Genomic DNA, 10,539 nt, shown 5'->3' with positions numbered 1-10,539 from the left:
ACATATCTTACACAAAACACCGCAAATACCTTAATTCATGCACTCATCATCTCACGCATCGACTATTGCAATTCCCTCCTTACTGGTCTTCCCAATGTCAGACTTGAACCCCTACAATCTATTATGCATGCAGTGGCTAGATTGATTTTCCTTGCAAACTGTTCTTCCTCTGTCAGTCTCTACATTGGTTGCCTGTATTTCAACGAATCCAATATAAAATTCTTCTACTAACATACAAGTCCGTCAACAAAATTGCACCGACATACATTTCCTCACTTGTCTCAAAATATCTCCCTACTCGACACCTCCGTTCTGCACAAGATCTGCGTCTCTGTTCCACTCTCATCACATCCTCCCATGCTCGGTTACAGGACTTTTTCCGGGCTGCACCCACTTTGTGGAATTCCCTCCCTCGCACAGTAAGACTTGCCTCTAGTCTCCAAACCTTCAAGCATTCTCTGAAAACCCATCTCTTCAGACAAGCTTATGATATTCCTCAACCACCATCTTAATCTCCCCTATTACCACCCTTTACACAGCTAACACAAGACAACAACCCTCTGACCAACATTGGTACACACACAGCCCACTCAGTACTTTTACCTTTGCGTTCTAGCTGGTCCAGTGTGCAATATGATGTAGCACATGTCCTTGTGTTTCAAACTCCCATTGTCCTATAGATTGTAAGCTTGCGAGCAGGCTTCTCTTACCTCTCTGTCTGTATGTATTACCCAGTATTGTTTTATTAATGTTTTTTCCCAATTGTAAAGCGCTACGGAATTTGCTGGCGCTATATAAATATCTGATGATGATGATGATGACAATCTTTTGGATTGTCAAAGATATTAGCTCAATGATTTTTATGTTTGCAGGGTATAGGAATAAAAATTTGATTTTATCCTCAAACAGGTATCTGCATATGGGATGAAACTCTCTATGTTTTTTACTTAAAAGATGAGTAATTTTTTGCCTGTATTTTAGAGGTTAACAGCCTTCCTGTAGTCATCAAATATTTCAACTTTGCGTGATTAGGCATTCTCATGACCAGCAGGCTATCTGTGTGGAGGGCTTACCTGTTCGGGGCCATCGTCGGTCTTCGGGCGGCGGCGGTCCCCTCGGTTCGGCCAGGACAGTGAGCCAATCAGGGCTCACCTCCCGGCCATTTGAAATTACACAGCGGCGGCGGGCCAATCAGGACCCGCCACGTCATCGCATAGCGTCGCGGCGATGCTGCGTGATGACGTCAGCGCATCGCCGACTATTTAAGTCGGCGCGCGTGCCGCCATCTTCAGTTTGGCGGCGGAGAGAGAGCAGAGAGGACGTCCCCCGGAGAGCTGCGTGTGCAAGGAAAGAAGATAAGAAGCCGGCGGAGATCGTCAGTGGTGGTAGAGAGCCCTTGTCAGGGCTAAGAGCGCCTCTGCCACCTGAAAACCGACGGGCTCAAGATAAGAAGCCGACGGCAGAGCTTTGAAGCGGCGGCAGAGGGGAAAAGAGCCCGGAGAAGATCCCCGAAGACCAGGAAAGCCCCTTCTCGGGCACCACCTCTTCCGGGTCCACGCCCGCAGTCTCTCCCCACTTTATACACTCGGGCACTAGGCCCGCGGCCACAGCAGGGCACAAGGCCCGTGGGGCAAGTAGTAGGGGCACAAGGCCCAGGAGTTGGGCACTAGGCACTATTAGGTAGTGGGCAAGTAGCCCATAGTCTGAAAAGGGCACAAGGCCCTTAGGTAGGGGGCTGAGAGTCCCAGGTGTGAAAGGGCACAAGGCCCTTATAGTTAGGAGAGGCCATAGGGCCTAGTCAGGGGGCTATAAGCCCATAGTTAGGCAGGGGCTAGTGTCCCCTCGAGTGGCAGGGCACAAGGCCCTAGTTAGAGGCCTGAGTAGGAGGGCGCAAGGCCCTGGTGTGTCAGAGGCGTGAGAGCCTTGTGAGTGTAGGGCGCGGTCCCATGTGAGGTGAGTACACAGAGTAGGAGGTACAGTAGAGCAGAGGCTCCTGTTGGTGCTGTAGCAACCAGCTGGTTGGCTAGCAGCTGTGTACTCTGGTGTAGTAGCTTGCCATATACTGTATATTGTTTTATTCCGTCTGTGCGGTGAATATTTCGTGTATATTGTATTTTTGGTGTGCTACCCATTTGTTCCAGGTGCAAGCCGTCAGGCCCCCATTAAAGGTAGGCTCTTGTTTCCTGTTGTTTTCCTGTACTAACCCGTACTGTGGGGACAAGTGTAGTTACCAGCTTACACATAGTCAGGGAAGAACACACGTAGTTTTCCCTTCCCGTAGGTCCCTGGGGTCACACTGGTTTCCAGAGGGGGTGACTGAGTGAGTCAATGGCAGTGCAGCACAGCTTAATTCAGTTCCAGGGGCAGCCCGTGGTTCTGGTTGAGGGTTCCCAAGCCCGAGTTCCGTGCAGGTTATCTGGCGGTTCCGGGTGTAAGGACACGTGTTCGATATCCGGGTGAAGGCAGTCGGGCGGTTCAGTTTCGATCGGCTGTTCTGTGCGGCAGTTGACTCTCGGGTTAGTGTGCTTTTCCAGTGAGCCTCAGCCGGGTCTTGTGCAGCCGGTCCTTAGGGTCCGTGGGTGACCCCATAGTAAGGAGACAGTCTCCTTGGTACGACCTGGTTGAGGGGGTTAGGAACCGCCCTCCGGTATAGTCCGTGAACACCGGCTGGTGTTCCCCATAGTGCGTAGTGAATAGTTCCCGTTAGTGCACCACACCTAGTTAGCGTTATAGTTGTGTAGTTTAGTTGCGTTGCCGACCATTAGAGCGTTGTTAGGGTCGGGTCGCTGTTGTAGTTAGTTCAGTGTCGTGGTTGTACACCTTAGTCTCACTGAGAGCCCAGAGGGAGGCTGTGTGTTCATTGTCATCCGCAGGTGTCGGGGAGGAGCAGGAGAACAGGACTGGGAGCAGGAGTGTCCCGGCGACACCAGCGAGCATATGGAGAGCTTCCCGATCTGGGACAGAGGTAGGGTCCAGTCATCCACGCGAATCATGTTAAGTTCCTAGGTACCAGGAGTTAGTCGCCCTGTGAGGCACAGCTCCTCGCGGGTCCTTACATCTGTACCAAGTCTCTGTTATCTTTCCAGGGTTTGAGGCTTGCACTTCATGTCTATGGCCAGTTTTTGTGGGAGCTACATGGAGACAGGGAGTTAATTAGCTTATATTGTTCCTCTATGGTGTGTCTAGCAGAGTTAAGGTCTTCTTCCACACTTGTAAGCCTCCACTCAGCATCCGTTAGATATTGTGATTGGTAATTTAGCTAAACTAGTGCTGTGTCAATGGATTCTTTGATGTCCGCTAATTTTTCACATAGTAGTAGTCCTTAGAAGCGGCGATCTCGGACGGTTTCAATTTTGTTGATTTAGCGGTTCTTGATGTCCTGCAATTTTGTTCAGTGGGAGTTGAGAATTAGAGTGTTCAAATTCATTGAACTGGTAGCTTGAGATGTCCCCTGGAGGATCAGAAAGTACAGATTTCGCTCTTTTAAACTGTGCCTTGTTCAGATATTTTTCCATTTACCAAAGATTTCCAATATGAGGGTGTAACATGTCACCTTTTATTGGCTGAACAACGGGGATTGCCACAGTGAATGAAAGAGGTTTGAACTACGGTTCACATAGCAGTTGAAAGTATTCTGGGCTGTCCAGAATTTTTGAGGCGTTAAATCATACCAGTTTCTTGGGGATTAAGGAATTGTAATATGTATTTGTGCTTGTATTGTGTACAAATAGTGTAATGCGACTTTAGTAGTGGGGTACTAGATACCCCACTTTTGTGATGACAGTGGGGTACCTAGAACTTTTAAAGCATACGCCAGTCAGAGACCCCCTCTTCTAGAGAAGAATGCATATGGCACTTTTATTATGTATTCTGAAATCATCAGTTTTTAAACCTGTCACCTCTGTGAAAAGTCCTGTCAACAGCAAAACACGATTTGCACCAATTTTCACTAGAATTTTGCAAGCATGGGGTCTGCTGCATTACTCATGCTGTATATCTTTCTAGTTTCCTTTTTAGGAAATTCACTTCTCTTCATGCTGAACTACATATGCAAATTATAATTACAGTAACATAATAAACACACGCCTCAGTGAACAATGAACTATTGTAGTAGACACAAACCTCCACAAGGTGGTGATATTATCATACAAAAGCTAGGCAAAGCAAGTCAAATAACTGATTGGTACTTAGAAAAGGATAATGTCAGTGTTAAGTAAGTTCAATGTCCTTACACAGAACTAGATCTAAGAAGTAAATTCATATGGGAAATTGTGATTCCTCCAAGGACATTGTTCCATTAGATGAGGAATCTGGAAATACTTAATTTAAAAAGTAACTTGCTTGGAAAAAGTCTGCATATTGTGAGTGCAAATTAAATGAACCTGTTAGCATTTTCTTTCCCAGAGTGATCAGAGGGAACATTGCCCACGGAAGGACTGGAACTTCTAAGCAGCCCTGGCATACAAAGCAGAACAGGACACATTTGTGTAAAATTCAGGGGCTAGCTGGCAACACAAGCAAGTGACCCAGGCTTTTCAACTAGTGGGCGGCAACAGAGGAATGGGCATAACAAATGCTGTCCAGGTTTAGTTTGTCAAATATGAGTCAGGTTTTCATACCCAATAAGATATATGAAAACTTTTTTATGGCAAATAGCAATAATCAGATACAGCTCATACCAGTCCCATCTGACTAAGCAAAGATTATTCTAATGACCTCTATACAATACAGAGAGGATTATAATGACCACTATACAATACGCAGAGCGTTCTAGTGACTTATTATCCATACAGGGAACATTCCAGTCTAGTGATTTATATACCTTAGAGACAATATTCTAGGGACTAGTGTATAATACACAGAGCATTATAGTTATCTCTATACAGTACAGAGACCATTCTTGTACTAGCTGTACAATACAGAGGGCCTTCTAGTATTACCTATACAAAACATACAGCATTCTATTGTTCAATTTACAATACACAGAGAGATGCTGCTGAGATGAATCAGGCCCTGTATGTCTCCATGTAGGGTCAGTCAATAGACTATCTCTGGGTACACACTACTGTGTTTTCAGTTAATTATTGGGCCAACCAGATGATAAACAACCGGTTGACCAGATATCACAGTAATATGTACCCTGCAACGAGGAACGATTATCATTCCAAAGCACGTAATATCGCTGAATGAGATTTTTAAACTGAAATAAAAATCTTATTCAATGATGGAACAATGTTGTTTCAATTCTGCAGTGTGTATGCACTCTGCAGAATTGTAACGCCAATTTAGCAGCAGAGGTATGTGTTTGCATCTGTCAGAATGCCATTCAATGCCATACATTGGATGTGCAGGTCACCGTGATGAGGATCGCTGTGCCGTGCTGCGCTGTTTCTGTGTTAGGGCAGCCCTGTATCATCCTGGTCTCTTTGTTGAGCTCCTTTCCCTTATCTGAGTCCTGCAAATCCTGGGGAAATGAGTTCTTAATTTGTGAATAGCACTTTCCCTGAGAGCTTGCTTAATGGACAGGACTGGTTTGTGGGTCAGATATCCCTCTACTCTTCTAGCTATGATGCTTTAAGGCATTTTCAAGGTTCATATGGGACAAGTGCACTGCAGGATAAATCTTACTCATCGTCATGCTTCTATCAGCAATTTAACACAGTTATTGCCTGCAACCGAAACTCTTATGATTATGGGACATTGTGTTTCTACCCAGACAAGACCAGGTCCAACAGTTCTTCCTCGTATCCAGCTATTAAGAGGGCTCATGCTGAGGAATATCTGTAATTTTCTGCTGATCAACAATACAAATTCGCTAATATACAGAGCAATTTGTTAAACAAGGAATCCAGTGACTGGAAGTATAGTAACCATGTCTACCCGAAGATGCAATTCCTGTACCGGTAAGTCACTAATATATGCATGGGTGAGGGGAACCACTGCTGACAAGGAAGGGATCCGAGCCTGATCCGAGCACTGTTCGGGTATTCCCGCCAATCGCAAAACTCAGAACGAGGCAAAACCTCATCATCCCGCCGTCGGATCTCGCGAGATGCGGATTCACATTATTCCCCCGCTTGCCGCCGCCATCTTCACTCGGGCATTGGAGAGGGAAGAGGGAGGGTGTGTTACTGATTTACTGAAGGTTGGCCGTAGATTACCTTACATTTTCCACAATAAGTTTTTTAAAATCTTCCTAGGGTAATGGATAGCCTACAGTTCCCAGCATTCCTTTTTAATGATCGGTCCAGGATGTCTAGCGAAACACCAATGTTAGCCCTTATTTTTTATTACTTCCAGCCTGAAGCAATTTTGATATGTGCAAATTGTGTTTTTTGTCATAGCGGCTCACTTCCTCCTACTGCAGGAAAAACATGAATTGATAGTGATATAATTAACCAGAAATCCATATATTCTATATGCATAACTAATGTGTATGAACCAGATCCTGTAAATATGTATTAATTTGTGTTACAGTTAATGTTATAGCTATTTATGATTAGCTTTCATGTTCCAGTTTTACAGCCCTCTGCTACAATGGTAGTATCCATAAAGTATGTGTTCCATATTTTGCTGGCCATGCCCCTGTGTGCATATTTGTACAGATTATTTGCGTTACCTAGGAGACTGCAAGCAAGGCACTGATCCTGCCGTATAAGTCCAGTGGTACTGCTATATAAGTTCACTGATCCTGCCGTATAAGTCCAGTGGTACTGCTGTTTAAGTCCAGTGGTACTGCTGTTTAAGTCCACTGATCCTGCCGTATAAGTCCAGTGGTACTGCTGTTTAAGTCCACTGATCCTGCCATATAAGTCCAGTGGTACTGCTATATGAGTTCACAGATCCTGCCACGTGTTGTGCACGTGTTTGTGCCACCCACTTGTGTCGCTTAGCTTAGTCATCCAGCTACCTCGGTGCAACCTTTTGGCCTAAAAACAATATTGTGAGGTGTGAGGTGTTCAGAATAGACTGGAAATGAGTGGAAATGAATGTTATTGAGGTTAATAATAGTGTAGGAGTGAAAAAAATAAATAAATCTGGATTTTAGCAGTTTTTATGCTTTTTTAAAAAAAAATCAGAACCCAAAACCTTGAGGGGGGTGTTTTGGCAAAACCCATTAGAACCAAAAACCTGAAGGTAATCAGAACCCAAAACACGAAAAGTGGTCGGTGCACATCCCTAATGACAATTAATGGGTGCATATTTTCTATTGTTTGTTTTTATGCTCAATTTCTCTCTTTTTATGTTAGATGGTTGTTGATACATCCATCTCAGACTCAGATAGTTTTATATTATTATCATTATTTATTATTTCATCTTATATAATTTACGTTTTTTTACATTTAAGCACTTGATATTAATATATCAATAATATGCTGCCTTTATTAGATTAAAAAGGAGCATTGTCCTGATTATTATTATAATTTTATTTTATCAATTGGATAGCTTGTTTATGTTTATATATGTGCCATCAGAATGGAGATATGGGGGTAAATGTATCATACCCCGGTTTTGTCAAAAACTTCCCTTAACAAGGCAGCGCCGCTTTAAATTTAAGCTGTGAAGACGCCAAACTCGCGGGAGTTGACAAAACCGGGGTATGATACATTGACCCCATGGACTTTGAAGAACGACTTATGTGGCAATTAACCAGATTTCAATACCATTGATAATTAGTATGTATAATGAAGAACTGAAATGCAATAAGTGAAAAAGATTCCATATGAAAGTCTATTGATGATACTATTATGATTGAAAATCCGAGTATTGAGTCCCCTTTTTTTCGTCTGTGGACTTTAAGAGGCGATAGAAGGGTTAATCATTTAGAATCAACATAGTATATAAAGAGGATGGCTCCAATATGATACTTACCTGTGATGAAACTGTCACTGATGACGGAGAAACGCGTAAGTTAAATGACGATACGTCACTTCCGTGAATTCCCATTCAGCAGCGCCACGGGCACTAGTTGCTCGCAACAAACTACAGTCTAACAGACATCCGGAACTTAGGCTGTGAGCCTGATATTGATGAGAAAGCCGATTGAGATGTAGAAAGTTGCGGACATCAGCACAACATCCAGCTAAGTTTCATTACACTGAGATACTTTTATATTGGACACAAGTGCCCTTAAGACTGTGTATATTTGAGCTGATGACTCCTATGGAGGATTAATTCCGCTTACATATTGGCATCTCACTTGCAGTTTCAATCAGATATATACGTATCTTCTATACCAGTGTTGGTTAACCTGTGACACTCCAGGTGTTGTGAAACTACAAGTCCCAGCATACCCTTCCAGCAATAAGCTGCTATATATTGGCAAAGCATGCTGGGACTTTTAGTTTCACAACACCTGGGGGTAAATGTATGAAGCTCCGGGTTCTTCAACACCCGCGAGTTCGGCGTCCTCAGGTCAGAACCAACAGGACTGTAGAATGCAAATTAGGGTTCTATGCTTATACTGTAGAGACAGGTTTTTGTCACACTATCCTAACTTCTCACCCATATGACTTACAAACCTGATTTTACCTCCACACAACAGGTCATAAGTTTCCCTTTATCTGCATAACACACATGCCTCTGGTAGGTATGATATTGGAGAAAATGAGATAATATTTTCCTGTGACCCTATTCAGCTTGAATCTGTCATTAACATACAACCCAGTCTCTGCAGTCGGCATGTCTGGGGCCTCCCAAACATGTGTTAGATTTCATTGTCTTGCAAGAGATATCCTCAAAGGCTTTCACATTTGCATCCTGCCATACTTACCAACTCCTGGAAACTTGTTTCCGGGAGAGGGGGCGTGACTGGAGGGCAGGAGGGGGCGGGACGAGGCCAATCACGTCATTTTGGCCCGTAATTTGCGTAACGGGGGGCGGGGCCAAAATGACGCGATTGGCCTCGTCCCGCCCCCTCCCGCCCTCAAAAATGGCGTGATTCACCGAGAATCGCGTCAAATGACGAGATTTTCGGTGTGAGATTGGGATGCGGGAGAAATGCCAGCTTGCCCGGGAGCCCGACCCGAATTTCGGGAGTCTCCCGGACTTTCCGGGAGAGTTGGCATGTATGAGTTTACCTTACACAAAACCCATTGATCTAACAGCTTCTAAGAGAACCATGTCACACTATTTCTAGGAAGTAATTCACAAACATATTTTTGCAGATTTATGCCTAAGAATTAGCTTGCACATGACACCGCCCCGTTCAAGAAGGTGGCATATTTTAAAACTGAATTCTTTTTGTCTATACAGTATTACATATAGGCTATATTAGCCCCTGGCCTCACTGAGCCATACCACATGCTGAGCGGTACCTAAAAGTCTATTCAAGTGTCACAAATAGTCTAGATCTCACCCCAGGAGTCCTTTGAACTGCCCCCAGGTGACACGTCTATCTGTTCACACTGGGGTGTGCAAAGCCATTAAACACATTTACATCAGACTCTGCCTCTTTAACTGTTACAATACTGGTAGGTTAATTGGCTGCTAACAAATTGACCCTAGTCTGTGTGTCTGTCTATGTCTGTCTGTCTCTGTCTGTGTGTGTGTTAGGGAATTTAGACTGTAAGCCCCAATGGGGCAGGGACTGATGTGAGTGAGTTCTCTGTACAGCGCTGCGGAATTAGTGGCGCTATATAAATAAATGATGATGATGATATATCAAGGCTAAGCCAATATAAAATCTATGTGCACTACATATACCATTTGTGATTATCAGATTTGGTGTATAGTATTTTTTATCTGGTATAGATGATTGTATATGCAATCCGGATTGCTTTAGATGTGGATTATTTGTTTTTATAAGTGCTATATGTTGTTAATTTTATATGTTCAAATAAACAGCTAATTATATCAGCACTTCCCTATATATATTTTTGTACTATTACATATTCTGGGAAGCAACCACAGCAGGTTGCTTAGAGGAAGCAGCAGATTTATTAGCTTCTAAATCCTGAGGATATTTATTTCTAGCGCCCATATATATATTTCCTTAATATATTATTATATCTACTTTTATTTTATGCTTAATGGTTCCTCATAATCCCTAATATGATTAAATATAAATAAGTTTGCTGGTACAATATGTACATTTTATTTCAGATGTATTGTAAAATGTTGTACTGCATAATACAGGGGTTCGTAACACCTGGGGGTATATTTATCAAGCTGCGGGTTTGAAAAAGTGGAGATGTTGCATGTAGCATCCAATCAGATTCTAGTTATCCTTTATTTAGTTCATTCTACAAAATGACAGCTAGAATCTGATTGGTTGCTATTGGCAACATCTCCACTTTTTCAAACCCGCAGCTTGATAAATTTGCCCCCTGGTGTTGATTGCTGACACAAATGCCACATTATTCATTTTCTTTGAAACACCAATGTCACAATCTTGTAATTAATACAATCAGAATTGCAATTAAATGTGTAAATGTTTCAGCTAATTTGACTCATTTACAATGTATCAACTTATTTTTAGATAAATCTTGTGAAAGATCTAGTCTGATATTGTGACTATCTGAAGGTGAATCCTTGCTC

General features: G+C 43.1%; 1 protein-coding gene across 1 annotated transcript in view; it reads left to right on the top strand.

Moving 5' to 3' along the window:
• The window catches only part of IFI35 (interferon induced protein 35), a 721,240-nt gene that overhangs the window by 335,342 nt on the left and 375,359 nt on the right, over positions 1-10,539 (top strand). The gene's annotated exons all lie outside the window — the stretch shown is intronic.

The sequence above is a fragment of the Mixophyes fleayi genome, chromosome 6 (genome assembly GCF_038048845.1).
Source record: "Mixophyes fleayi isolate aMixFle1 chromosome 6, aMixFle1.hap1, whole genome shotgun sequence".
NCBI lineage: Eukaryota > Metazoa > Chordata > Amphibia > Anura > Limnodynastidae > Mixophyes > Mixophyes fleayi.
The sequence above is the reverse complement of the archived record's forward strand: the minus strand, read 5'-3'. Positions and strand labels throughout refer to the sequence as shown.